The sequence below is a fragment of the Choloepus didactylus genome, chromosome 1 (assembly GCF_015220235.1).
Source record: "Choloepus didactylus isolate mChoDid1 chromosome 1, mChoDid1.pri, whole genome shotgun sequence".
Lineage (NCBI taxonomy): Eukaryota > Metazoa > Chordata > Mammalia > Pilosa > Megalonychidae > Choloepus > Choloepus didactylus.
In genome coordinates, this window is record NC_051307.1 from 111,483,975 (window position 1) to 111,498,765 (window position 14,791).

Here is a 14,791-nt window from a genome sequence, read left to right on the forward strand (position 1 = left end):
CTCCAAACCTCATCCAAGAAGCTGTCAACTATAAGTCAATATATTTGCAGTTCTTTCCTCACAAAGAAAGGAACAAGGGAGACTCTGCTTACAGTGCTTGGCTTGTGGGAATGAATAGGAGGGGTTAGGTCTAGTTGGATTTAGGAGCTGGGGCACAAACCAAGTGACCACATTGAAAGCGATGGTCCTAAAGAATTTCTCTCTTTTGATTCTTCCATTGTTTAACACTTTAAAATATGTAGCCCTTAATTCTTAGGGCAGGAGAAGTCAAGGAAATGAAATCTTAGGATCATAAATACTTAGGCCTGACTGATCACAGAAGGCAAAAATGTCAAATTCAGAATGTTCCGTCTCCTCCTTATTCTCATCCTAGTCTACACCTTTTTCTTTAAAAACCTGAAGAACCCCAACTCTTCGAGTAATAATAAAAAGCAGAATTGGGGTGGCAAAAGGACAAATCCACTGTCTTTTATTTTTTTCTAGTCCTATTTCTTCTTATCTTGCTTTCAGCAGCTTCGACTGTTATTTCTCCTAAAAGACCTAATGTTAAGTGTGCTGACAAAACTTCCGCAGGAAAAGACCCAGGAGGGTCTTTTCGGTCTGCTAACATACTGACATATTGATCCTTTCCCAGTTCTTCAGAAATGGGACAAGAAAGAGATTTATACCTATCAATGTCTGCATCTCTCTGTGAACCCGGTACTCATCTTGCTTTTTGGACCTACATATTACCAAGTCCCATGAACTCTTCTCTGTTTACATTCACCTTAACCTCTTTTTTTTTTTTTCAGTTTTGCTTCTTAAAACTTTCAGCTCATTTAGCTCTTGTGGCAATGAGCAAGCCAAACTCTTTTTCTACATCTCTGTCTTCATCAGTGACTTCTTTTCTCATTCTGCTCATCTAAAAGGGTAAGTATTCCTTAAGATTCTGGTCTAAGTGATCTTCTCTTCTTTCCCTACATTTTCTCTCTGGACCACATGGTAATGGCTTCAAATATCACCTCTATACAGAAGGCATCAAAGTGGATCTCACTAATCTTTATCTCTCTCCAGGGCATGAGACACTTCCACCCAGCTCTGAGTTTGTCATACGCCCACTCAAAAGTTGCAGTGGGCTCTCAGGACAAAATTTTCTACAGAGCAAATCCAAACTCCACTCTTCACCCTAAAGCTTAAGACCCTCTATGATCCTATTCCAATCTAATTTCCTACCAGTTCCTATTCCATTCTATATTGCAAATCCTATACTCCAGCCAAAAGGACTTCCTCACTGTTCTTGCACTTACAATTTCCTCTCCTTCTGGTCTCTTTACATTCGTACCTGCCATTCCCTCTATGGAGTACGTACACTTCACCACCACACCCCACCTGTGCTTCAATGGGAATGTTTTACAAGATGATTCAAAATCTTGAAAACTAAGTAAAATGCAAACCATATGTGACCAGATTTTGAAAGGAAGTTACCTGTAGCAGACAGAAATGTATCTCATTGAGCTCTCTGTTCACCTCTGTCCACCTATGCCCACTTCATGCTCAGCCTTTCGATATTCCTTCCTAGAAAAATATTCAAGCTTTCTCTCTTTCTGCTGGGCCAGGAGGAGGCTGCGACTTCTGTCCCTTCCTTCTCTTGCAAGTCCCTTCACCCCACTTTCTCTCTGCCTCTCCCCTCTCCAATTGATTCTATACAGAACACACTGTCACACACCAGTAGCCACCTGCAGCAACCACTTTCAACTATATTTCCCTACCTTGTTTTTTTTCTGCCCCATTTATAAACAATTACATTGACATAACACTCAGCTTAGATATCAAAGGCACCCTCTAATATAACATACATATGAATACACAAGCATGTACACACAGTGTTTAGAACTTTTCAGTTACTAGCTAATTCTCAGCTCACATTTTTACTTTTGATCTGCTTTCCCCAGATTAACTAATTCATGACCCGTGAAACCACTCTGAGCAGGGTTGTCAGGGAAAGTCATCTTGACTTCATTTCTGTGCCTCAAGAAAAAATTGGAGTGTATGTGAGAGGGCCAAAGGTCTAGGATGTGGAAAGGATTCACTGTAGCAATGCCTCCAAAGGAGGGAATGGGGTGATGATGCCACCTCGATTTTTTATTCTTTTATTGATTTCCTTTTGGACCTGTCAAATGAGGTGGTGAGATGGGCCTTCTCCTCCCTTAAGCTCAACAATAGAAGTGAAGATGCCACAAACACACCCAGGATAAAGGAGATAAAACCCAATGGAAGCAATGTAGGAGGAAAGTACCTCATTGCCATTATTGGATACAGCCCAACTTGGACAATGAATTGCAGCTTTATCACTATAATAGCAGCCTCCTTTCTCTAACCACTTGGGTGATGAAAGGTTCCAAGTCCTGATTTCTACAAAATGAGTAAACAAGGCTGACTGCACTCTTGTGTGAGAAGAAACAGAATGACTCATTTTACACCTGTGTTTATGAGTTAGAATAGGTGTGCAACACACCATGAGCCATGGACTCTGATTATAATAAAATGTGTTATCATCCACATCTCCATAAAGTGGGCAAGGGGTTTAAAATGTATTGTGGTAGAAAACATGAACTGGGGACTCAGGCAGTCCTAAGTTTCAACCCTACCTCTACCATCCAAGAGTTTAATGACTTTGGACAAGTTCATTTAACATATTTGAGGTTGTTTCCTCATTTAGGAAAAAAAAAAAGAGGCAGGAATATTTATTTCATATGGTAATTGTGAGAGTAAAATGAAGTGACATAAATGACAGTGCCTGGTATACTGCAAAAGGACAAAGTGGTGCTTACAAGTTGCTCCCCGTCTCTCTCTGCCCTGCTCCACCACCTGTACTAGGAACATTTCAGTCCTGTGAGGGGAAGCAGGGTGGGCACCACCTCCTGATAGGGATCTAGTGAGGATTGAACAGACTAACATGAATGTCCAGCACAGGACCTGGCACAGATCACTCAGTAAAAACTCATTCTCCTTCAAATTGTGAACTAATTTTGGCCAAAGTCTTCTGAGTAAATATTTGGTAAAGGCTTTTAGAACTTGTTTACAAACACAATTTCTCCTGCCAGAAAGCTGTGCACCATCTTGGAGGCTGCTCTCGTTCACCCTCCTCATCTAATATGTTATCAAGTGTTCTTGATTCTTCTTCCAAAATGTATTTTAAATTTACTCCTCACCAATTCTATTGCCTCCTCCAATCATTTTCCATGAGGAATCCAGAATGGTATTTCAGAAGTGAAAACATGGGAATAAAGATAATAAGATGAAGTCAGATCACAAAATCTTTCTCTCATGATCCTTGACATAGTAAATTAAAACAAACACAAAAACAAAATCACCAACAGCAGCCAAACTAGGTAAGGGATACCATGACACACCTTATGTTTCAACAGTAATGCACAAAGAGAAGAGCAGACCATTGTGACAAATATAACTGGGCCCCACCTTGTAGAATCTGGAAAGCGAGGGTCCCCAAGCCCAGGAATTCTCCTTAGTACCTGCTATTGAGTAGAGATGTGGACTGAGAGATGAGTGGTCTGCTCAGGGAAAAATCAAGGTGAAATCCTTCCATGCGAATAGAGGATCTCAGCAAAAGCAGGAACAAGCAACAGCACTGTTGTTTTCCTGGTCTCCACTCTGAGTTGGAGGTGAGATCTGAAACTGAGGGCCCCTGCCATGGTGGGGGAGTGAACACCGGGTAGGACATTTAACAAAATCTTAGGAGAACAGAGTCCTGTTATCCAATAGGCCTCAGAAGAGTTTTCTTCCACCATCCCTATCCTACCACCTTCAAGCTACAGAAGCGTAGATCAAAGAGCACTACTCTACCTCTTAAATTGTGGCTGGGAGAGGGAGAAGAATTATTCTGAAATACAGTGGGAAAGTTGTGCATGGGAAGGAAGGAAAGAAGTATTCAGCTGTATAATTTCAGAATAAATGGAAGTTCTGAACAGAAGTGTTCATGTTAAGCACATACAAGAGAAGAAATTCAAAGACAACTATAAGAAAATGAAAGAGAAAATAAGCACAGATATTTAAAAAATCTAAAAAAGAAGAATGGGAAAAAAAGACAGAAACATAGCATGGTAAAACCAGGTGAAATGCCCATTCTGGAAGAAAATATAACTCAAGGAAAAGTAGAAAATTTCCTACAAAAGCTTCAAGCTATAGAAGAGTTTAGTAAACACATGAATACAATAAGACAAAAGGTAACATGTAAGATTAAAATTGGGGCAAAAGAATGGATTACAGGAATGCAAACAGAAACCCAAACAACATTATTACAGAACCCCCAAAATAAACTAATGGCCTTGGATGACTCTCCAGCCCCATCCCTAAACCCGGCCCCTCTCTACCTTCTTTCAGGCTCTTGAACACAGCCAGGGCTCCCCCACAGGGTGTTCCCTCTGCTTAGACGTCTCTGTTCTCCTCTCTTTGTTTGGCTACTTTCTTGTTCTTTCATTCCTCAGTTTTAGGTATTTCTTCACAAAGGCTGATCATGACTCCCCAGCCCAGATTAGGTCTTCTGATTATCCTTTTAAATAGTATCCAATATTTTTCAATGTTATTATAACTTGTAATTCTGTATTTATTTGATTATATGACTACTATCTATCTCTTCATTGGACTACAACCTCCACAAAGGGTGAAACTGCAGCTTTCTTTTTTGCCATTGAATCTCCCCACCATCTGAGCCAAGGAAATAGTAAGTATTCACTAAATACTTATTAACTGATTGAACAAATGAACAAACAAGGATACTTGGGAAGAACAGGATGCTACAATATGATGGCGAGGCTTGAGTTTCTGTGAATGTTCTTGGCCATTTTAAACAAAGAACCTGGAAGTCACAGGGACACGATGGCAGAGGCAGGAACTGAGCCTGAGTTTTGAGAAAAATATAGTTCCTAGTTTACTTCCAGAAACCCAGGTGAAAGTTATTTCTTATTGACAGTAAATCGGTTAAGCTGGCTTTTCAAACTGTGTTGGCTCCTATAGGCAGAGTTTGCTGCTTGATAAAAGAAATAATATTAGAAAATCAGTCCTATATGCTTATTTGGTGCTGAAAAATATTTATGCCTGAAACAAAGAACTGTAAAAGGTATTAGAACAAAAAAACAAAGCAATGCACACATGTGGAAAAGAGCAGCAATAGCAGATCTGGTCTAAAACACAAATAAAGGTCAAATCTAATATTCATTAATGTCAAATTCATAGATTGAATCAACTGAATCCTCTTTCCTACATTAACATCTTCAAACCAATACAAATGTAACCAAATAATTGCATAGTAATCAAAATGGAGATATGTATGATTTCTTATATTTGTAAATAAGATAAATCGAGTGGATTATTTACTTTGTGAAAGGATCCTTCCTTTAAAAACAGATTCACTGAAATAGGAAGCTCCTCTAGCAATTTTAATGAATACGTTTTTAAAAATTGGTTTATGTAGTCCTTTACAACAACATGTTTATTGAGTAAAGGCAGTTGTGTTGTGGGGCAGAGTGGGGGTGGTGGTGACACAGGCTCTAATGAAAAGTCAGAGCATGGTTTTAATATTTAAAAATGAGGGAGATCTGGCCACAACAGAGATATGTCTGGCACTGTTTTTCAATGGGAAATTGGGGCTCCTGGGAGATGATGAAGGTCAAGAAAGACTAGGAAAGAGAACCACAGGAAGATTCCAAACATAGGGCTGCTGTGAGGTGGGTAATCACCCCACACCTTTGCTCATCTTACACTCAAAGTGCTTCTAACTTTTCAAAGTGTTTTTATCTCTCTCTTGAGGCACTGCTCCAAACAGCTGTTTGTGGTGAAACAATTACAAAATAAAATACATACATATATATATATACATACTTTTTCTTTTGTGGTCATATACTTCAAATGAGAATAAGATTTAAAAGTTTAGAATGCTGACAACGGCAACCATTACTGATAACTAATATTTGAGGGCTTACTGTGTTCCAGGTGTGATTTTCTTACTTAACCCTTAGAATCATCAGAAATGGTAAATTCTACTATTATCCTGCTTTTACAGGGAAAAAAAAAGAAATTGGCACAGAATACTGGTGGATCTGGTGGATGAATCTTCAAGGTTCATGGAGTCAAGTTTTTCTTCAGCTGAATCTTTCAACAGGGCAGCCAAGGACAAGAAGGTCTTTAGGGCATAGTGGTCCTGTTTCACCAACTACAAATTAAGTGACCATGAGCTGGTTACCTAGCTCCTTCTCTTTCTTTATAAGACAGTAATAATGGGCTAATTCTACTACTAATATTAATAGTATTTGGTAACTACTACCAATAAAAATTATAGAAGTAGTAACCGTTTTTTTTTGCTCTGATGTAAAGCTTGAACGCAATAAGGCTTGTAAAGCATTTAGCACAGTACGTGACAGAGAGTAAGGGCTTAATGGACGTGGTTCTTAGAACCCTGCTTCTGCCCTAAGCTGCAGCTTTCCTGGCAGAGGAACACTGAACGCAGAGGTTCTGGGGCCCTGGGTGATTAGAGCAGAGTGAGTTGAAAAGCAAAAGGCAGGACATATGGTCAGAATGGTGGCAGGGGCTAGATTACACAGTGCCTTGTAAACCAGACTGGAGAGTGGTTTTACTCTGAGGGAAAGAAGCTTGTGGTAGGTTGAATTACGAAACCCAAGGAAAGACATATTCTCAAACTTCATCCTCATTCCTGTGGGTGTGAACTCATTGTAAATAGGACCTTTGTAGATGTTAGTTTTTAGTTAAGGAGTGGCCAAACTTAAATTAGCGTGGGTCTTAATTCATATTACTGCAGGCCTTATAAAGAGAGAAACTGAAACCCACTGAAATCCACAGGGAGGAGCCAGAAGCTGGAAGTCGGAGGAAACCAGAAGAGAAGACATAAGGAGAAAGAAGTTGCCATGTGATGAGATGCAGAGATGTAATACTTTCCAACAGAAATGACCATCTTTTAGGTAATTATCAATATTTTGGCATTACCTAATTTGTTTGTTACTTAGCAAAACTTCCTTATTAAGAGAATGCCCACAAACTAATTATCCCATTACTTGCCACACTCCTAAATCTATGTCTGGAAAATCGCAAACACACACACACACATACACATACATACACACACACATATATATATGATTGCTAATTTGGAAAAAATCCAAAATCCCAAGGGTGGTAATAATGAAAAAGGCTTGGAAAACATGCCATTTAAAAGAGCTTAAATGAATGGAGAGTGAACTACCAAGAGATCAGATAAATAATGGAGGCAGAAAAGATTAAAAATACCATGTGGGAATGTGAAAGGAACCCCAAGGACTGCAGTTAGCCAGCACCAGAACACTGCAGATTTGGGGGAGAAAGCAAGGCCTTGCTGACACCTTGAATTTTTACTTCTATACCTCCAAACTGTTATACAATAAATTCCTGTTATTAAGCTGACCCACTATGTGGTATTTGTCATAGCAGCCTGGCAAACTGAGACAAAGCCATTAGAGAGTTTTGAGCAGAAAAGTGAAAGATTCTGGCTTGGATGCTCACGTCCATAACCCTAGCATATAGAACAGGGCTCAGCACAGAGTAGGTGTTTAATAAACATATTTAAATGTATGTAGGACTAAGCAATGCTAACTGATGTTATTTCCATTTCTGTTTATGCCTTGACCACTTTTCGTGGAAATTCTAATGCTGCATGGCTAAATGTGGTGCTAATGCAGCACCCCCCCCCTTCCTTGAGAGTCTCTCTACTCCTCTTGCATACTGCACCAAACTCAAAATATACTACTTTTCTGGAGCTTGAAATTTCCACAAATGTAATACTTCCCAACAGAAATGACCATCTTTTAGGTAATTATCAATATTTTGGCATCACCTGATTTGTTACTTAGCAAACCTTCCTTATTAAGAGAATGTCCACAAAGTAATTACCCCATTACTTACCATACTTCTAAATCTATGTCTGGAAAATTGAATGCAATTTTGGCTACACACACACACATACATACATACACACACACACACACACACACACACACACACACACACACACATATATGATTGCTAATTTGGAAAAAATCCAAAATCCAAAGGGTGGTAATAATGAAAAAAAGCTTGGAAAACATGCCATTTAAAAGAGCCTAACTGAATGGAGAGTGAACTACCAAGAGATCAGATAAATAATGGAGCAGAAAAGATTAAAAATACCATGTGGGAATGAAATCTCCTAAAAGTAAGAGAGATCATTTTTCTCAGTCCAGACACTTATCTTGATAGTTTAAAAAGAAGGAGAATTAGATTTGAACCATGAAAAACAATTTTTGCCTAATAAGTTTAATCATGAAATGTAGCAGAAATGGGGAAAATGGTAAGATAACATTAGAAGACTTAGGATCTTGCCATGTTCCTTTTAAATATCTCAGGCAATGGCTTCTGAATCCACCATAAATCTTTTAAATATAAATGCCAGGCAGATGCTACTGCACATTGATTGCACAAATGGATGTCATGCCAATTCATTATTTTTTTAAAAAAAACTTATGGTTATCCTTCTATTCCCAACTATAGGAGAAAGGGGAAAAAATGAGAAGTTACAGTGCTTACCCATTGAAGAACTACAATTTTATGGAGGAAACAGCTTGTACATAGAATAATACCAAGGAAATACCAAATAAAATTTAAAGAACTGGGAGAAGGGCGGACTTGCTGAATATGGAAAAAACCATTCTCTGGGTTCTGAATTGGCATCCTAGAGTTAAAGTACTGCTTTAAAATCAATTCCAGGAATCTTCCGCAGACAAGTGAGTAGGTCAGTTGGAGGAGTCCCTTTCAAAGACTGTGGACATGATCCACCTGTCCTATAGATGTGTTTTCAAAATCCTAAAACATTTGAATGAGAGTAAACATTTATTCAACTACCTTGCTGTCAAACATTCAGATGACTGCATGCTTTTTTTTTTCCTTACCTTTTTTTGTCTTGGTGATTTAGTGTTGTGCCAGTTTGAAACTGTTATGGACCCCAGAAAAGCCATGATCTTTTAACCCAATCTTGTTGAGTGGAACCTTTCAATTGAGTGTTTCCATGGAGATGTAACTCACCCTATTGTGGGTGAGAACTTTCATTGGGTTCTTTCCATGAATGCGTCCTTCCCAAAAACTCTTTGTTCATGTTCTACTTACCTGTCAAGGTTCTGCCGACACCTTTCCTTTCCATAAGGCACCTAATCTCACCTTCCCCTCTGTGATGTTTATTTATTTCTATTTCATGCCCACCAGCTTATAAATTTCCAAAGGTCAATTACTATATTTTGTTTTTAGTTATATTCCCCACACTGCCTAGTAAAGTGCCTGGAACAAAATAGCTATCCAATAAATGTTACTGAATTAAATTAGAAATGAGGGAAAGAGAGGGTCATTAATTAGGAAATCACAACAAAAAATTATGCCACACTCCTAAGATTGTCTTCTCATTAGTAAATAAATTACACCAGTCAGAAGACAATCTTAGCAGTATGGCATAATTTTCAAAGTTTATATTGTTTGGGAGAATTACAAAAAGTAGTATATGTTTACTTTAGAAAATTGGGGAAAGAAAAATTTTTAAAGAGAAAAAATATCATCATTACTATACACCATTCATAGATAACCACTGATAACATTTTTTGGAAGGGGGGTAAATTTCCTCCTAGTTTCTTTTTTTTAAAGATTCTTTATATATTTCATAGTTTTTAAAGAAGGACTCTTTATATTTTTGTGTTTACACCTTATATATTTATCTGTTTCCCCCCCAAAGGTTATTAAAAGCTTTTCATAAGCATTTTCAATAATAATAATATCCAATCCTGTTGTTAAGCCATATTTTACTTAATCATTCCCTAACTGTTGGACACTTGACTTGGTTTTCAATTTTTTTCTCTACTAATTAAAATAATTCAGTGCTGAATACCTCTGGGCAAAATAGAGTTGTCTAGCCATCTTTTTAGAAAAGTGTTTACAAGGTATTTAGACTTTTTTAGTTTTTTGCTGAAAATAATCCAGCTTGGTTTCTTAATGAGTCCAGTATTTTTTATTTCCTCAGCCCTGCTGAGACAATTTCATCTGATGGATCCCTGCTGCCCTTTGACATCAGTTATGTTCTCGGCTTTTTTTACTGTCCAGTCATTTATTCAATACCTTTCTCTGGCTGCCTGGCTACATTCTAACAGATGCTTTCTAATGAAGCTGGCCATACTCTATATTCTCAGGTCACTAGTTCTTATTGATTGGGATTTGGGGGAGATTTTAAATGATTGAGACTGATGTTGGCAAATGTGTTGGTTTGAGTCTATTATGTACTCCAAAAAAAGCCATGTTCTTTAAGGCAATCTTTTGGGGACAGACCTATTGTGGGTGAGACCTTTTGATTACATTATTTCCATGAAGGTATGAACACCCACCCCCACCCCTTTCAGGGTGAATCTTGATTAGTTTATTGGAATCCTTTAAGAGAGATCATGGAAAGAATAAGCTTAGAGAAGCTGAGAGACATTTTGAGAGAAGCTCAGATATGTAATCCAGAGTTTGCTCCCAGGAGAAGCTAAGAGCTGACACAGACCCAGACATTTGGAGATGCAGACAGAAAGACATTTGGAGATGTTAAGCTAAGAGATGAAGCCCAGAGTTTGCCCCAGAGAAGCTAAGAGAGGATCCCGAGATGCTTAGAGAGAAATGCCCTGGGAGAACAAGCAAGGATGCACAAGAGCTGAGAAAGGGAAACTGAGTGAGACAGAAGCCCAGAGACATTTTAGAGAAAACCATTTTAAAATCAGAAGCCAGGAGCAATGAACCAGCAGTCGCCAGCCACATGCCTTCCTAGCTGACAGAGGTGTTCCAGATGTCATCAGCCTTTCTTCAGAGAAGGTATCCTCTTGTCCATGTCTTGGTTTGGACACTTTTATGGCCTTAGAACTGTAAATTTGTAACACAATAAATCCCCTTTATAAAAGCCAATCCATTTCTGGTATTTTGCATAATGGCAGCTTTAGCAAAGCAGAACAGCAAAGAGTCTTGATCAGTTACAGTAAAATCTGGAAATAGTTTTACTGATTTTACAAAAGATGTTACTTTTTAAAATTTCAATAGTTTTTAAGGTGATTTCACATTTATTACCTTATTAATTCTTACAAAAAATAGCAAGCAAATGTTATCACCACCTTTAGTTGAATAATCAAAGGCTCTGAAAGACCAAAAGAAAACTGTATTCATTTCCTATTGCTGCTGTAACAAATTAACACACACTTATTGGCTTAAACCAACACAAATTTATTATCTTACAGTTCTGGAAGTCAACGAGTCAACTGGGCTATAAAATAAAGGTGTTGGCAGGGCTGCGTTCCTTTCTAGAAGCTCAGAGGAGAATCTATTCCTCACTTTTTCCAGCTTCTAGATGCTGTTCCCATTCCTTGGTTAGTAGCTCTTTTCTCCACCTACAAAGCCAGCAATGGTCAGTTGAATCTTTCTCACATCACATCTCATTACTCTGACAGGTTCTCCTGCCTCCCTCTCCCACTTATAAAGATCCACATGATTACATTAGGCCCATCAAGATAATCCAGGATAATGTCCCCATAACATTCTCACAGGTTTTGAGAATCAAGATGTAGACATCTTTGGGGGACCATTATTCTGTCTAACACAAAAGTGTCAGAAGTAAAAGGTAGTAAAACTAATGTGACATTGCTACATTGCATTAAACAGAGTGATTTGAAATCCCTATAATTTAATTACCTCAAAAGCTATGATCCATACACCTACTTAAAAAAAATCATTCTTATGCAAGAGCATATTTCTGACACAAGGGTAGATTTTGTTTTCCATATATTCATTTATTTGCCCAAGCTAAAGTTTACATTTATTCAATTTGGATAATTTCTTTTTGTATTGTGTGGTAACTGAAACTGCTGTGTCTCTAAATGTAGCAAATAAAGGTTTTTAAAAAAATCACATCCTGATTGTAAAAACATGCTTATTGCTCACACATTGGTGTGGACTAATTAGTGTAATTAGTCTTGTGTATATAACCACTGCCCAAAATGTCCCCGACAGCTAAAAAAAAGCAACCAGTTACATAACACCTCGTAGACAACTTTGCACATAAGGGCCAGGCAACTGGTGATTTACTTTTTGAGGCTGTTGTCCAAAAACAACAAAAAATTTGGCACTTCAGATTTCACATTCTGAAAATGAAGACTGTAATACATTTCTACATTAACGTGGTTCTCCTCTGTGAATCTGGTTTATTGGGTGTTTGAATAAATACGGAGTTATTTCTTATCCTGAGGGAGCACCAGTGTGGTTAATATTAGAAGGAAATCAGTAGGCACCCTACAAATTTCTCTTATTCTGGGTGTTTTCTTAAAATTTTGTGTGGGCTTACCTTGTTCTGATATGAATTCCTGGAAAAAGGGATTTTTCTCTCATGTATTGTCAGATTGGTGTTATTGTTTGAATCGTGTCCCCGATAAAAATATGTGAAGTCCTAACCCCAGTATTTCAGAATGTAGCCTTATTTTGAAATAAGCTCGTTGCAGATGTAATTAGTTAAGATGAGGCCATACTGGAGCAGAGTGGGCCCTTAATCCAATATAACTGGTGTCATTAAGAAGAGGAGAGGAGACACAGACTCAGAGAGGAGAACGCCATGTGAAGATGGAGACACAGGGAGAAAGACGTGAAGACACAGGCAGAGATTTGGAGTGAGCTAAGGAATGCCTGGGCCACCAGAAGCAAGGAAGGGGCAAGGAAAGATTCCTCCTTAGAATCTTCAGAGGGAACAGAGACCTGCTAACACCTTGAGTTCAGACTTTTGGCTCCAGAACTGTGAGAGAACAAATATCTGTTGTTTTATGTCACCCAGTTTTTGGTACTTTGTCAGCCCTAGGAAACAGAGACTCTTGGTAAGTGCCCCACGAAGCAGAGGATTACATTGTCATGTAATTTCACCCGGAAGTCTCAAACCACCCAGCCCATAGTTTAAGGGAAAGCCAGAGTAAGCATGATGGATAGATCCTTAAATATAAAGTGACATAAATTCTAATTATAAAAATATTAATTATTCATTTTAAACCTATTGACCTAAATGTTTCAATTACCAAACTTTATCAAAAAACCTTTCCATACAAGGGCTTGTGTATCTTTTCCTTTGAAAAATATCTACTACGACTAACTTAAGAGTCACATAATCGTTGTATTTATGAAGTCAAATACTGAAAAACCACAATCAATCAGAAATAATAGGGTACTCTATAAGTTTCTTCTCTTACAATAAAAAGTTTTGGAATAATTTTTTTCACTTTCTTTTCTCATTGAATATAGGAATCTGGTTGTTTCTACGAATAGCTTACAGTTGAATATCCAAAACTGAAAATATTTATTTTTTTAATTAATGGAATATCAGAGGAGAATTATTATCAAATAGATACATACCTAGCATAACAAATATATAGTGATAAAAGGATGTACATGCAACTAAATACGATATTTTGATATTTGAAACAGGTGGACCTTTAAAAAAAAAGGTTCCTAATTATTCCTATACTGTTGAAATTATTTTAATTTTGCATCTCAGCAGATATATTTGTATGCTGGAAACAGGTGTTCATCAAAAGACGATGATAAAGAGACACTGCAGTCAGGGCTTGGAGCCTAGCCCGCATGGTGTGATGACAGAAAAATTAGAAAAACCCTGCTAAACATCTCTACACTTCAGAAGGAGATTACACCTTTTTAAAAAGGCAAAACATGGTTCAATTACGTATTGTCTTGGCATGTAGTTATGATGAAAGACAGAGTCTTAAACATCAATAGAGCTAAACTAACATCCCAGATGGGCTTCAGAGAGGGGACTCTTGTAGCAATCCACCTGCACAAAAAGCAATGGAAAAAAAAAACTAAAGAAATGCTTTCTTTCCCCTCCCCTGTTTAATTTCTTTATATTAAATAGTCATTTAATGAATAACATGTTTTAGAAAAACATAAAAGCAAAAAAATTTTACTTAAATGCATTTTTTGGGAGATCCAGCAGGATATACAGCAGGTTTGGAGGCTCTTTACCAGACACTGCATATCTGACATGGGTCCTGGGTATCATGACAAGTAATCACCAAGCCCAAGGGAGAAGAGGCAATGCAAACCTGCACAATGCACAGGTCTCCATGGATAACATGCTGTGTGATCTTGGGTAAATCACAGAACCTCTCTGGGCGGTCTCAAATTCTCCCTCTGCAAACTATTCAATTGTGATTCTTTTTGGTCTCATGCTGCTATAATCTGAAAATAATCTCCACTTCAATCATAATGCATCCAAAGTAAATGCCACAGAGGGACAAACAAAACAAAGAGAGGGTCAGTGGAGACTAACATTTCTCTGCAAACTATTTCTTTTTCCACACATAATTAAGAGTATCTCAACAGTTCTTTAGATATTTAGTATCATGACATAAAGCAGCCAAGAACTAATGGGGGATAGAAGAGCTGAGAGAAAAGAAATAAGAGGGATAATTATATGTGTGTGTGTGTGTGTGTGTGTATGTATATATATATGTATGATTTATTGATCATCTGTATTATACTAATTTCACATTGAATCTAACCAACAACTCTACAAGGTAGGTATTATTAATCCATTATTCCATTATACTGGAAACTAAAATAATGATTGCCAGCACTTATTGAGCCAGTATTATGCTCAGCACTTCTGTATACATTAGCTCATTTAATACTCACAGGAACTCCATAAAGGAGGTTCAGA

At 37.7% G+C, this 14,791-nt stretch overlaps 1 long non-coding RNA gene across 2 annotated transcripts in view; it reads left to right on the forward strand.

The window, feature by feature from the left end:
* Positions 1–842: 842 nt before the first annotated feature.
* LOC119537403 overlaps positions 843–14,791 on the forward strand; it is a 29,817-nt gene continuing 15,868 nt past the window's right edge. Inside the window, exons 1-3 of one of the 2 annotated variants that reach the window (XR_005217431.1) lie at positions 843–4,720; positions 6,059–6,176; positions 6,812–6,971. This is a non-coding gene — a long non-coding RNA (uncharacterized LOC119537403). The remainder of the gene's footprint in view (positions 4,721–6,058; positions 6,177–6,811; positions 6,972–14,791) is intronic. The other variant, XR_005217430.1, reaches the window with a different exon arrangement.